Here is a 15,977-nt window from a genome sequence, read left to right on the forward strand (position 1 = left end):
GTACCCCGCTCGCACAGGGCCAATCGCGTGTGAAACTTCCCGCGCACTCCAGTAATACACGTACCCCGCTCGCACAGGGCCAATCGCGTGTGAAACTTCCCGCGCACCCCAGTAATACACGTACCCTGCTCGCACAGGGCCAATCGCGTGTGGAACTTCCCGCGCACCCCAGTAATACACGTACCCAGCTGAAATTGCGTGTCAAACTTCCCATGCACCCCAGTAATACACATACCCCGCTCACACAGGGCCAATCGCGTGTGAAACTTCCCGCACACCCCAGTGATACACGTACCCCGCTCGCACAGGGCCAATCACGTGTGGAACTTCCCGCGCACCCCAGTAATACACGTACCCAGCTGAAATCGCATGTGAAACTTCCCGCGCACCCCAGTAATGCACGTACCCCACTCGCACAGGGCCAAGCGCGTGTGAAACTTCCCGTGCACCCCAGTAATACATGTACCCCGCTCGCACAGGGCCAATCGCGTGTGAAACTTCCCACGCACCCCAGTAATACACGTACCCAGCTGAAATCACGTGTGAAACTTCCTGCGCACCCCAGTAATACACGTACCCAGCTGAAATCGCATGTGAAACTTCCCGCGCACCCCAGTAATACACGTACCCAGCTGAAATCGCGTGTGAAACTTACCACGCACCCCAGTAATATACGTACCCCGCTCGCACAGGGCCAATCGCGTGTGAAACTTCCCGCGCACCCCAGTTATACACGTACCCCACTCGCACAGGGCCAATCGCGTGTGGAACTTCCCGCGCACCCCAGTAATGCACGTACCCAGCTGAAATCGTGTGTGAAACTTCCCATGCACCCCAGTAATACACGTGCCCCGCTCGCACAGGGCCAATCGGGTGTGAAACTTCCCACGCACCCCAGTAATACACGTACCCAGCTGAAATCACGTGTGAAACTTCCTGCGCACCCCAGTAATACACGTACCCAGCTGAAATCGCATGTGAAACTTCCCGCGCACCCCAGTAATACACGTACCCAGCTGAAATCGCGTGTGAAACTTCCCGCGCACCCCAGTAATATACGTACCCCGCTCGCACAGGGCCAATCGCGTGTGAAACTTCCCGCGCACCCCAGTTATACACGTACCCCGCTCGCACAGGGCCAATCGCGTGTGGAACTTCCCGCGCACCCCAGTAATGCACGTACCCAGCTGAAATCGTGTGTGAAACTTCCCACGCACCCCAGTAATACACGTGCCCCGCTCGCACATGGCCAATCGGGTGTGAAACTTCCCACGCACCCCAGTAATACACGTACCCAGCTGAAATCACGTGAGAAACTTCCTGCGCACTCCCAGTGATACACATACCCCGCTTGCCGTGCTGGTACAGGGTTAGCGCAGCCCTTTGCGCTGGATTGGGGATTTTGATGGCTTTTCCCTGTGCAAGGGGCGTTCTTGGGGGCGTAACTGGCGCTGCTACAGGGTCGCTGTGCCACTGTGCGCCACGGCTGGTCTTGGTGGCTGGAATCCATGAATACACTGTGCGCGGAAATGTATTTTAGCACACGCGGCTGGCGCAGGGATTCGCACACGCACAATGTGCGCCAGCCGCGTGCGCCACTTGTGCGCTGAATTCTATGAATTACCCCCCAAATTTAGTGAATGTGAAAAAGCGCTTCTGACCACTTTCTGGGCATTACAACATTTCACTCCCATAATTCAAGGGGAGCAGGTGATTGTTTAGACAAATCACCAGCCTTTTCAATTTTTGCAAAGTAAAAGGATCACATATGGGAATTCGGCCCAGTCAAGAGTCATTTAATGGACATTAGTACCCAGCCTGGGGGGGGCGGGTTGCAGCCTCTCAGCCAATGAGAAAGCTTGGAATGGGGGCATTACCTGCAGTAATACCCCGCTCCATGCAGCCTTGTGGCTGAAGGCTGCAATCTTCCCCCGCCGGGGAATGATATAAGTGGTGTCCCACTGCCCCTCTCTCCTCCCTCCTCCCCCATCCACAGAATTCCCTCCCCACTTACCTTCGTTGAAGTCCATTTCGAGAGCGGACGCACAGGGAAAACTTCTATCCCCAGCGCGTCCGCTTCTGATCTACGAAAGACCATCATGGAAAGGAAGAAGGGACTACATGTAGTCCCTTCCCTGCTTTCTATGGCGGCCATTTTTCGTTAACTTTTTTTAATGGGTGCCATGGAAAGAGAGAAGGGACTACATGTAGTCCCTTCTTCCTTTCCATGAGGGTCCCTTCTCCCATTTACGTTGCGGCCATTTTTTTGTTTATTTTTGTTCTATTTTTTTCAATGGCTGCCATGGAAAGGGAAAACGGACTTCATTTTCCCTTCCATTTCCCTTCCCAAACAAAATCCGGCCATTTATTTAAAAAAAATGTTCCTGTTCCGAAATGCTAAAACCGGTAACTATGGGTCCCAGGGCCTTGTCCTGAAGTGCTAATGCCCACCAGCTCGAGCGTATTGCTTAATTAGGGTTTCCGGTGAATTGAGTTTGTTTTACCGGGGCAGAAAGGTCCGCCACGGAAATCACTGCATGAGAAATGTACAATATATATAAATGTTCATACATTTCTCATGCAGACATTTCTTGTAAAACAACCCTAAAACCTAACACCTGCCCACACCCACACCCACAACACCGCCCACACTGCCAACACCCCCATGCCCTACTTCCCTTTCACCTCGACGCGCTGTGTCCCTGTGACGCTGGTACCCTATCACTTCTCCCGCAGCCCCCAGAGCTTTTTCTTTTTATTTTTACTCGGGGCAGCTGCAGGCGTGTCCCCCGCAACCACTGCTTATTATACTATGCAGTATAGTGAGCAGGGGATGCTGGAGACACCCCTGCAGCCCCTGCAGCCTTTGTTTTTCTTTTTTTTTACCTACCCCACCAAAATATAGATACCACAAAAGGTTTGAACTTTTGGTGGTATGTATTTTAGGTCTTTTGGTGCGGTAGGTAAATGGGTTCAGTAATTTCGGCCAAATCCTTTCCAGTAGAAGTGAGATATGGACAGAACAAAAAAAGCCCAGTTGCTCAAGGGCTAGCAGAATTGCATGAGTGTGCAGCTGTCTGTGCGCCTGATGACACAGAGCTAGAGACAAGTTTAAATGAATTTGAGCAATCCACACAGAAGGCTTTAAACAAAGAAACATTTAAGGATTTACCAACTGTGCATGTAGATGGATGTGCATACCATGTAGAAAATGTTGCTGAAAAAGAACTTGTGGCATGAATAGGAAATGTGTGGTTTAAATGCAATGGCATTCCAAAAGTAAGTATGAGGGTAGGTGCCAAAAGCAGTCAAGTTGCAGAACTGCCTGCCATTTATAAGGCAATATCTAATTTAAAGAAATAGTTTTAGTCACTGGTTCTGATTTTGCGTGAGATAGTATTTTGAAGTATTTGCCTTGCTGGAAGGTAAAACGTATGCTCACATTTAACAAAAAGACACTTAAACATGGCAAGATGATTCAAGCTATGGACAAACTTGTTTCAGAAAATGACCTGATAATCCATTGGAGGAACATATTTCATTTGAAAACACCAGGTGAGGATAAGGAAAGAAATTACAAAGCAGATTAATTAGCCAAAATTGGAGCTGTAATGGGGGAGTTATTTTCTATTGAAAACCTGCTTGGTGAAATACAGGTGGGCGTAATAACAAGCTCCAAAACTCCAGAATCAGTTGAAAAGCGTGTGGCACAATGGCGTTTTGATACTCCAGACCACGATTTGATTAAGGTGCAAATTGAGGATCTTAATTTAGGCCCATTTTACAACGATTTGCTAAAGGCAGAACAACATCTTCTGACTGAAGAGGACTAAAGGGAAAGAGGAATTGAGGGTGGTTGTAAAAAAAAGAGAATTTGGTTAAAAAATGGACTGAATGATTAGAGAATCCGTGATCAGAGCCTTTCTGTCGCCAGACCTCTTCCTCAGCCTCTGTCAATGTTTCCTTCAACACACAACATTTGTTATATTCATTGCGTATGGGCACTGGTCTTTGCCTATTTATTTTTTCTCCACCTATAACATCTTCACTGCTATATGAGTGGGCGCATATGTGAGTTTAGTGCATCCTGCTGCAGCTTTTAATTCTCGTAATGGGTATGATCCCTGTGCTTCAGGGGATGGATAGCTACTCTGGGGAAAAGGATGTGGAGCCGTGGGCACTGTGTCCCCCTCGTTATGATGATTGAGCATTCGTTCTTTTACGGGAGATTCTTCCGTCTCCTCTCCATACACCTTCCACAGTTCCAGAATGGCTGGTTTGCTCTGCAACTGTTTCCCTGTATATGTGGCATGTACATACGCCGTCATGTGCTTGAGAAGAGATAGTGTCATGTGCCCGGCTGGCGTTGTTAACTTATAATGAGGCAGGGTGCCTGGATACATTGTGCCCACTCAGAAGTATTATTTTTTATAAGATAACGTGATGGTGTCATATGCTGGATGGCAATATTATCTTTTCTAATGCATCATGGTGCCTGGGTCTATTATGCCCGGATGGTGATGTTATCATTTATAAGGAGACAGGCGACTTTCATAAATTGTCCTAAATATGGTCCGTGAGTGACCCTTGCCATAATGATTATGGTGCTAATGGTCTATGGTCAGGGGTGAATAAGCAGTATAGAGGAGCAGGATCTTGTCCCATTTTACCAAAGTTGGTGGCCTGTGGGGTTCAACCGTTAGGCTTGGTCCTATGGTTGAAGGATCAATTGGAAGGGTAGAATAGTGGACCAAGAATGATCTCTAATTCCAAGAAAATGTGGGCGAGAAAGAATAGAAACAATCTCAAAATATGCAAAACAAAGATGTCCAATGCTTGTATATATTAGCAGTATGTCTGGGAGTCTAAATACGTGTCCCAATCTGACAGGGCGTTAAAGGACGGAGTCCTACCAATTGAGTAGCAGGTTAGGAGTAACATGTTTTCTCAGGGATTCATTGGTGTGCAGGACGTCATTCCTGTCTTTATCAGTGTGTGTGTTCCTAGACATCAAATCTGCAAGTGGGAAGCAGATTAAGATTGATTACGATACAGAAAGCGTGGGCGCCTGTGGGCACGGTGCTGATATATTTAGGACACTGTTAGTGGGGGGCACACTGGTTCTGTGACTTACCGGAACTTGGCTTTGCAGAAGGGTTTTCAGTTCTGTGTGGGTTAGTACTGCACCATCATGGTGTACTGCCAGGCAGCCGGCCTCATTATAAAAGATAACATTGCCAGCCTGGTATAATACACGCAGGCACCATGCCGCATTAGAAAAGATAATACCGCCATCCGGACACATGACACTATCATGTTAGCTTATAAAAGATTATACCACTAACCGGGCACAATATACCCAGGCACCCTGGCTCATTATAATAGATAACACCGCCAGCCGGGCACACAACACTATCACTTCCCAAGCACTTGCATTATTATTTGAAACCGTAAAGTCACATCTGTCAGCCACCTAATGGGGCCACACGCGGAGCCCACGTTGCTTAATACAGAACAGGATTAGCCTGTGTCCACTATAAAGTGGCTCAATTTGGACTCTAATTTGTCTTTCCTTTCCTCTCCTCCCATGTACTGCTCTTTCGCATGTGTCATAGTGATGATGCAATACAATGGATATGTGTAATTGATTTATCTCACATGATATTATGTTTCTTGTCAATATGGATCTATCACAATCACAACCATTGTATATGTGAACACTTGCAACATTAGTATTCTATACCTGTCCACTGGGAAACACCTTTTGGGTTATTGCTAATAGCAACTTGTTTTATACTGGCCTTCTCCATGATCACAGCCTTGACAAAGACCCTTCCTTTGGTCGAAACACGTGTTGGCTGTTTGGTTCTTGAAGGCTGCTATTTCCTTTCACTAGTTGTCAGCCACAGCTATTTTGACGTACAGGCCTTATTCGCCTACCAATAAAATACAAATGAAAATGTGCTATGTTCCAGCATCAACTGGCCAATAAAACAATGTCACAGCTTATCAAAATAGCCACTTGTACAAAGTTGCCTCTGGTTATTCTCTACTCAGCTTAATAAAACACTGTTTTCTGTCAAATCTGTGTCCCAAACATGCCCTGCTGTTTCTGCTGCATGCTACCGTCAACGACAGCCGAAAGAAAGAACACAAAATTGGTCGTGTTCGCCTCTGTGAAATGTTAATCACCATTACTTTTCCACTACATGTTTGGAAAAGTGTAAATACCTCTTTCCTTACAATTACGGGAGGCATTTGAAATTAATTCTGTGGGGTATTTTGTGTAGATTTGGGGCCTAGTGATATTTTCTTACCACCAAGAATAAAAGTAATTTAGCAACAGTCACTCCTTGCATTCAGATTGGGTTTGGTATTATAGTGGTATCGTGGCTATGCATTATTTCAGTACACAGATACATTTAGTTGGTATGCATTTCGTTGTGGTATAGTGATGAGCATAATTTCTTTGTTTTATTTGTGGCCCCAACATACAAAACCCCTTTCTTTTGTTTAGACTGTTCTTGTGATCTCTAGAGGCCTCAGGCTTCTACATTATTCAAGAACACCACATTTTCATATGGAGTGCCACTTATGGCTGTTATCACTGATTTGTCTACACCAGTGAGCTATGCTTCCATAAAGTATTCACAATAACATGTGGTATAATCACTAATTTATTTACATTAGTGAAACTATTTCCAGAGGCCTCTTTCTCTGCTGACTCATGTACGTCCAACAGACTATCAGATTGTGTTCCACTCAGAAGTCACACACACATACACTGAGTGGAACCACGCACACAGCTATTTATAATTACTCATAACATAACTTTTTCCACATGGGATGCTTGACATATATTACCTAATAACCTCCTCTTTTATCAGGTGATATGGGCTAACTGTACCAGAGAAAAACAGAAGCAAATAGAAGCCTTTACACGATTGTGATTTACATCAGTTTCATTTAAAAAATCATACATTACCAGTTTTGCGAGGCAGTCTTTTCTAGAATAAACATAAGAGAAGCAATTGCAAAATACATGGCATTTCATTAGATTCTTTGCAACAATAAAAAGAACAGTGCATCAGTTGACTTGCATTTCTGAATAGCAACATTATAATGCAGCTATCGCTACGCTGCCTGACTGAAATAGCTTTCATTCACACCGCATTCTCGCTTTGTGTAAGGTAATTACCAGCAAAATTGTAGCAGATCAGCACGCAAACTCTCTGTACAGGTCGCTTTCTTTAAATGGCTCGGGGCTTCCTTTTAGAGCACCCGGCGAGGGCATGCAGTTCCAATCTGCACTCTTTGGTCCTCAAGCTGGTGCCAATTGACTGGAATCTCCAGCCTGTGAAGATCAGCAGTACACTGGAACAACGCCCCTCAATCAGGCAGCCCCACAGCAACTCCCGCCAAGTCCTCACCGAAGCTGTGTAAAAATGTCCACTGCCTTTCTTCCTCCCCGAGATGCACCAAGAGACCTCTGTTACAGCCCTTCATGTGACGTGCATCCAATAAAAATCTATCATGTCATACACTCCTTCTTCAAACAATAGCTCACTTTTCAGTAAGAAACTGTATCCACTAATTTCCTGCTTGTTCGTGTTTTGTTTCTTTAGCAAGGTCGTGAAAAGCACAGAGAAAGAGAAAGGAAAAAAAAATTCTGAATGTCCGTTTAAAATGACTTTCAGCCTGCCTCATTTTGCACTTGGAGAACACATTATGATATTAATAAGTTAAGATCATGTTAGTACTGTTAATTATATTAGTTCATTAATCCTCTAATGTGTCTCCTGCAAGAGAGGCATTTCAGGTGAGAAAAAAAAAAAATGGTGCAATTGCTTGTACCGCATATAGCAATACATTGATCTAATGCAGTGGTGCTGCACTCCAAAAACACGCTAAATAATCCTACAATTCCCATGGAATATGCATGCATTTACATGGTGCTAAATTCAAGTGGATGACATAGGAACCTATTGGTTTATTGCCAGAATGGAAATCACATGCTGACAGTAAATCTGGTACATTTGTTATGCCGAGCAGGAAAGGGGGCGAATATTAAGTCTGTGACACTCCCCAACTCTACCTGAAAAATCCTCCAAAATCCCCTGCTTCAGTAAAGGTGTCAGTAGAAGGTGTGGTAAACCTTACTAGCATTTTATGGTCCCTTTTTACGCCTACGGGAGTTGATAAATTACCCTCAGTGAGTGGTGGGGGGATGTAAAGAGTAATTGTTGGGCGTTCAGAATAGCACCTACTATGACCTATCTGAAGATGCCAGAAAGAACCCTGCCCCTTCCCCACCCTGGGATACTTCCAAGTGTGTGGCCCCAACAACCTCTGGACCTTATACAGTCGGCTGCTGAATTGGACTGCATGTCCAAGCAAACAAACTGCAGTTGCCTGTTGGTCTAAAATGCCAGGAGTTGCTAAATGTGCTTCTGATCATATGGGGCCAATTGGCAACTCTGAGTATTGACTTCCTAGTTTACAGGTTACCTTTGACCTTTGAGGCTGATGTAGCACGTGATATCACCCCTGACGACGTGACGACAAGACATCCGTGTAGCAATCAACCATACGACGGCTACATCACCTTGATTTAGGGCACAGACTGAAAAGAACATGCGAGAAGAAATTGTGTTGGGCAACCCTTTGATGCAGGCGCAGTTTCCAATCAGTATGGATGCAACACAGAATTGATGTGTATGTGGAGTTGGGACAGGCTTCAAAAGGGAAGGTCATTTGGAATTGACATACAGCCCTTCATTCTGGCAAAATTCATCTAGCTTCCTGGATTCGCTTGAATGAGAGGTCAAGACATCTGCCAACAGAAAAATAACAATACGAGGAGAAGCTTTTGAATGCGAGAAAAAGTATAATTCACTTCTTTGAAAAAGCCGGCATGTGTAGTAAGTGCAAAACCCACGCATGCAATGTCATTCCTGCTTCAGAATTAATGAGGCGCATTTCGACGCATCTCTCTCTCCTGGAGTGATATGGCTGAGCAAAAGCAGACTGTGAAGTGGCAAGAGATGAGGCATATAACAAAGCTTCCAGTAATCACCTGACTGGCCGCACATGATTGTGAACACAAATAACCATTACAGAAATGTCAAAATATGGCACTATTATTTTGATTAATTTAGCAGAGGCAAACATAATTAAAGATACATTTTGATTAGAATTCCGAGCCGTATTAAAGGGTTGGTGTTCTATGCAATTATCTCCATTATTACTGTGTCAGATAAGCTCCAATATTTCTGCATTTTGTACATTTTGCACAACACAATTTCCTGGTGATAGGAAGATGTACAAGCACAATCCAACATAATGTATGTTATAGTTAACTGTGTCTAGCCATTGTTTTACTCAGACATGAAGAATTATATTATGCAAGTTTTAAGTTCTACAAAATGTGCAAGTCTAGAAGCACACTTCACTGAAATAAAGAAACGTGTTGCACTAGGAAGCATGGTTTATTTTGAAACTCGGTTTAATTGTCTTAAGACATGGCACACATGTGAGTGGCTTACTGTAGCTGTGTTAATCAGGGCTTTCAAAGCAAATACTATAATTGCTGTAATCACCCAGCATTCACACTTACTTAGAAGACTAGTTGATTCCCCACCCTCCAAGTTTACTGCAGAATCACATTTCCTCGGTTTCAAAAGGAATTCTTCACCAATATTAATAATGTTTATTTATTTATTTATTCAGATTTGTAGAGCGCGTAACAGCCCAGGGGCATCGTGACGCTTGTTACAGACAGTTCTTAGTTACAGATAAATGGAAAATAGCAATTTACAGTGTGGTGGCTATATTTACAGACCGTTTATATTTACAGTTTAAATAGAGCAGTTGCAGTTTACAGTACAGAAAAATAAATTTTGAGTTTCCTTCGGAAGGCAGGGAGCACGTTTTCTGCTCATCTGTGGGTAGAGCGCTCCAGGATTTGGCGGCAATGTAGGGGAAGCCTAGCCCACCAGCTTTGGCCCTATTGATTCGTGGGATGTGAAGTTGGTTGGAGTATTGTGTCCTAGTGGGTCGTGTAGAGGAGGATTTGGTAAGAATCTCTGATAGGTATGATGGTGCAGAGAGGGTGAGGCATTTATGCGTGAGGGTGATGATTTTGAAAGTGATTCGCTCTTTGACCGGGAGCCATTGAACTGATTGTCTGGCCTAGGAAATGTGCTCCCTTTTCGGAGAACTTAGGGCTACACGAAGAGCATTGTTCTGCGTGACTTGTAATCTGTTTAGATTTTTTTCAGATGCACCTGCTAGTAATGCATTGCAATAGTCTAATTTCGCACCAATAGTTTCTCTGGCTATTGATAGGCAATTGTGTTTTGATAGGTATGGTTTTATGGCATTTATGAGCTTTGTGGTGTCTGTGGATGAGGATGTGATAGCGCTGGCCTGCCTAGTCATGGATAATGTGGAGTCTATGTAGACACCTAAAGCTTTGACCGATGTAGACACAGGGATGATGGTGTTATCAATGGTGAAGTTGGAGTACAGTTTATCAAGTTTGGCTAGAGTAGTTTTTTGACCTAGTATAATTATTTCGGTCTTGTCGCCATTGAGGCATAGGCCATTGACCGCCATGCAGGCCTGGATGGTGGTGTATATGGTGTGAAGTGCCTCAGCGTCTTTATGGTATGAGCCAGAGAGAGGTAAGAGTACCTGAGTATCATAAGTGTAATTAGTGTACGCGATACCAAGTGCACCAAGCTTGTTGAAGAGAGGCTTCGTGAACAAGTTGTACTGTGTGGGAGCTGTGCAAGAGCCCTGTGGGACTCCGTAGTGGATGGTGTAGGGGTAGCGTTGGCTATGTTAGAGAATACCTTCATTGCTCTGCCTTCAAGGAAGGAGGTGACCCAAAGAGTTGCTTCTTTAGAGAAGTTAGCTGAGTGTTTAAGGTGTGATGTGAGGGTCAGGTGGTCCACAAAATTGAAGGCGGCCGAGAGGTCTAAGAGTAACAATAGGGCAGGCTTGCCTTTGTCCATGATTTGGGTGATCTGATTCTTTAAGTCCACCAGGGCTGTTTCGTGCCGTGTCCTTTGCGGAAGCCAGATTGCCTAGTCCCGAGGATAGAGTGTGTTGGATCTGGCTATGGGCGGCTTTGTCCAATATCTTAAGGAGGGAAGGCACAGTAGTTATAGGTCGGTAGTTATTTGGTTGTAGAGGGTCGACAGTAGTTTTTTTTAGAAGGGGGTGGACCCAGGCCTCTTTGAGGCTGTCAGGGATAATGCATGTTCTAAAGGAAGCATTTATGAAGGCTGTCAAGAGCGGTGCGAAACAATCTGTGCAGTCCTTGATGAGCTTTGGAGGACATATGTCCCCTTTGCACATGGAGGGTTTGAGGTTTTTGAGGAGGTTCATTACGTCTAGTACAGTGATGTCATTGAAAGTGAAGATGGGTTTAGTGGAGTTTGTTGGCGTGGGAATATTATTGGTTTGCTTAGGCCTATGATGAGGAGGTAGGGCTTTACAGTGATCCAGGATTTTCTTTTAAGGAGATTGATTGTGTTTACCATGGCAGATTGAATACTGGCACACCAGGCTTCATCTTTGACGATTTCGTCTGGGGTGTTGGGTGGCGAGATGAGCTCGTTGAAAATAGTGAAGATTTCCTTTGAGTGCGATTTGGCACTAGAAATGCGTACATTAAATGCTTTGGCTTTGACTTTGGTGATAGCGTCTTTGTATTGGTGGGAAATCAAGTTAAAGCTGTTTTGGCACTGTCACTAGGATTAGTTTTCTAGTTTTTTTGTGCCTCCCTATTGCAGGAGCGCAGGGACTGTAGTTCTTCAGTGAACCAGGTATTGGAGTGTAAGGATTTATTTTTCTTTTTTACATCCTTGTAAATGTCTGCTAGGGTGTTAGGATCATTGGAGAAGGGGGCCTAGCTCGGGGATACATAGGTATTTAAATGAGAGTAGGAAGGACAACAAGAACTTTGTCATAAATTAAAATGTAAATGTAACATTTGTTAGCAAACTGCGTGCTTCTCTTGCTAATATTGTAAAAAGGAGAACATGTTTCTTTCAACTGGGTTAATAAGAAATCATACCCTCATATATTCAAAGAAATGTCTTTCTTTTTAGCACCAGGCAAGTCTGGTTGTGTTAACTTTAGTGGGAACTGCCACATTATCAGCTATCTGGGAAGCTGGAGAAGTTGGTAAGTGGGATAGAAAAAGTGTAATTGGAAATTTTGGCTCAGCACTTGAAAGAAAAAACATAACTAAGACCAGCTATTAAACAGGTATTACATCATATATGTCTTTGAGGGCCTAAGAACCCCCGACACAAAAAAAGACAAATGCCACCATATCCCTACTTCCACTAGGACTGGTAACATACCCAAAACTAGCACAACTGATAGAAGACCAACAACACACATTCAAACTAACATTAACAGCACCAATACAGAAGCATTCACTCAACACATCAATTCCACGAACATATTACTTCTTCATTCAACATCCACGCATTGCAAGCAGCAAATGACCAGTAAACACACTACAACCAAACCAAGCACTAAACAGCCAAGAGCATCCGCCTCCACACTCACAATCATGCTACTTACCACCACCACACCTACATACAACACCACATATACAACTACTTTATCAACCAGTATCCTCGACAGACCCATCAATAGTCTTACACCAACAATCTTACACACACTCATAAAGGCATCAACAAGGTGACTATTAAAAAATGTAAAATTCCACAGGACACACTACATCATGGCTACTCGTTATGTGGCCCTCCAGAAGTTTTGGACTTAAACTCGTGTTATCCCTAGCCACTGTTGTCAGTGGTAAAGGATCATATGAGTTGTAGTACAACACATCTGGAAGGCCAGATAATTGGTAACGTTGCGCTACATTGAAAAAGGCATACACACGTTACCAAACATTTCGCACAAAGAATCTGTTACTACACTGATGGAAACAGCGGAAAGGCTGTTAGGGTACAGGTTTGAGGAGCCCCAGCACTTGTAATTATTGCAAAAGGAGGGTTACTGGAAAAATGAATGTCCCAACACTCCTTTTAGCACCTACCCCCGATTCTGCCCATTTTCCTAAATCCAAGTGCAGCAGCTTTAGTGCTGGATAGTACAGTAATTAGTGCCCCAAATCAGGACCACTATTAGGACAACCTGAGAGATGACAACTTCACCCAAAGGCCCCTAATAACTGTTGACCAAGAAAGTCCCTATGTGCACAGTGTCATAAAAAGACAGTCAGTGACATGTCTCGTGGACACTGGGGTCAATGAACCATATGGCCAGAAAGCTTCCCAGCCATCCCTATTTCCTCCACTGCTGCAAGTTGTGTTGCTATCACCAATACACCTGTACTGCACCGTCACTAAACCTGTATTTGTCTCTATCATAAAACTGACAAACGCATTTATGTTCATTCCATCATCTGTTAATTTGTTAGGGCAAGCCGTCTTGTGTAAAGTGAACTACCCTTTATATTGTACATCTGCTGAGGTATTTATAGAGATTCCCAGTAACAACACAGAAGCTGCATTGGCAACCTTGCAGGGGTGTCAACTCCAACCCCTTGCCTCAAATATGTCTAACAATGCCCACACATTGTGTCCACAACTTGAGACACTCCCGTCCCCTGCACACCAATTGAGTTGAAAACCAGCCAATTTATTAGGAATCGAATTCAGCTTTTTAATGGAAATTCAATAAACATAGTGAAATACAAATCAATCATATACAAAATATCTCATTTTTCTGTATAATATGTATAAATACAATTCATAAAATGAAATCTTTTCCCAATAAATGGGGAAAATATTTTAACAAAAAGGCGCATGGTGCGCTCTACGCATTTCGGGGCGAAATCCCCTTTCTTCAGGAGCAACTGTAGAATGGCAGATAAATTAAACTCTGTAAGCAGTATATTTCATAGTCATTTCAATAGTAATTTCCATGCACATTCCAGTTACTCATGTCTAATTATGTCTCCATCCTAATCTTTCATAATTTCAAAAAGAGGTGTAGGAGTATATTGAATACCGGTGCACTCAATCCATCCAAACCAGAGATTGTGAATACCAAGAAGGAAGGTATGTTATAAACGGGTCAGGGTCTCCCTGGTAAGTGGGATTTAGTACAGTGCTGATAGGGATGTCATAATTATGGTGGGGAATAGGCAACATCTGTGTAATTCTCCATGCACCCACCAGGTCAGGTGCCTTACCTCAAATTTGTAGTGGCTGTGTATAAACACCTAGCAATAGAAAGAAACAGTAAAGCGCTGCCTTTTTCGTATTAATACGGTGATGGAAGTGTGCCCATGTGAAAGTAGGCTCCCTACCTGTGTAACACAGCATGCTGATACTTCAATAACTCGAATTGCAAAACTTAGCACATACCAGTGAGACCTACAGAAGTACCCTGAAGGCCTACCATATAAGTAACAGGTTCACGATGCCATCTGCAGAGATCAGACAAAGAGGACCGACGGAATTTAACCCAACAGACAAACTGTCATAGGATAAAACTGAAATGAATGTAAGCAGTGAGTCAGGCACACTTCCATCACCGTATTAATACGAAGAAGGCAACTGTTTAACTAGAAAAAGAGAAAAATTAAATTACAACACGTAGTGGCAGTAAATGGGCCATACTAGTATTTAAATGTTGGCTTACAGAAAGAACTCAGGAAGATTATTGTACCACAAAGGGAAGTCCTACCTACTAAAACCTAAACACACGCACCAGAATACAGAGCACAAGAGTTGCAGACGTAACAGGGTGCACAATGCACCGCTAATGAAGCACGTTATAGAGTGCAATCACAAACCCGATGATATTCACTGGACAGTCATTTATAAAGTGAAACCTGGAGGAGAGGAAAGCAGGGATAAGGATAAACTGTTAAAAAATAACAATAACCAATTTTTCTATCGAAAAGCAACACACAAATGCTGAACGAGAATATCGAATGGTTGCGGGTCAGTAACTAGCATTAGCTATTTCTGTACCAAGTGTGTGAACAAGCTTCTGTTCACATTACTGCAGAAATCTCGACAGATATAGTTCACGAGCGTGTCAGGATAAACCGCTTGGCAGGTAAACAGGCAACATCAACATGTTAGAAATAGCCATAGTGAGCCATTTCATAGTATAGTTCTCAGAGTTTTTAAAGCCCACATCCACAGAGCACATCTTTTTCCATATGTATACTGTGGTTTGATGGGCACATATAGCGCAACAATCTCTGTGTGTGAAAGAGATAGGCAGCATGTAGAGCGTTATGGAAGATGACACTCAGTTGTGCCTAGTTTGAAAGAGCACTGTGGTGTTGGCTTGCTGGGCTCAGAGGGCGGGCCTGGCTGGGCCAGCAGGGCACGCAGCATGCAAGTGCGCAATGATGACACTGACACCGGAGCAACCTGTGCCTGAGTGTGGACTGCCCTTCACTGGCTTTCTCGCTCTCCTTTATAGACTTGTCCACGTGGTGTCTACCAAGTGGACATCACATCCCTCTCCAACTTTGGACGAACAGAACAAACAAACAAACGAATCAAAAGTGAGCTCTTCTGCTCTCATGGTAGTTTTCCTTTGCAGTCTTTTGGTCATCAGTCCTGTGTGGCTGATCTCACGCACTTTTGTATATGCCAAGATGTACCCTTGGAGTCGCATGGAGGGTACGAACTGCTTCCGGAGTGAATATCGATCTTCTCTCTCTCTCTCTCTGTGGGGTGGTCGGTTTTGGCAGACTCTTGTCACCATTGCCTGGTGTCATATGTTCTGCAGGTAGCCTGTTCTGTTGTTCCCTCTCTGGTGGTGTCCTCTCGGTCGACAAGGAGCGGGTCTCTGCGGGGTCTCGGTTCTCTTGGGATTCCTCCCACAAGGCAGGTGGTGTCTGCTTGAAGTGAGACACGTTCCAGGTCACTGTTTCTGGCCCTTGCGTGGCAGTGGCTAGT

The sequence above is a fragment of the Ambystoma mexicanum genome, chromosome 9 (genome assembly GCF_040938575.1).
Source record: "Ambystoma mexicanum isolate Mex_15411 chromosome 9, UKY_AmexF1_1, whole genome shotgun sequence".
NCBI lineage: Eukaryota > Metazoa > Chordata > Amphibia > Caudata > Ambystomatidae > Ambystoma > Ambystoma mexicanum.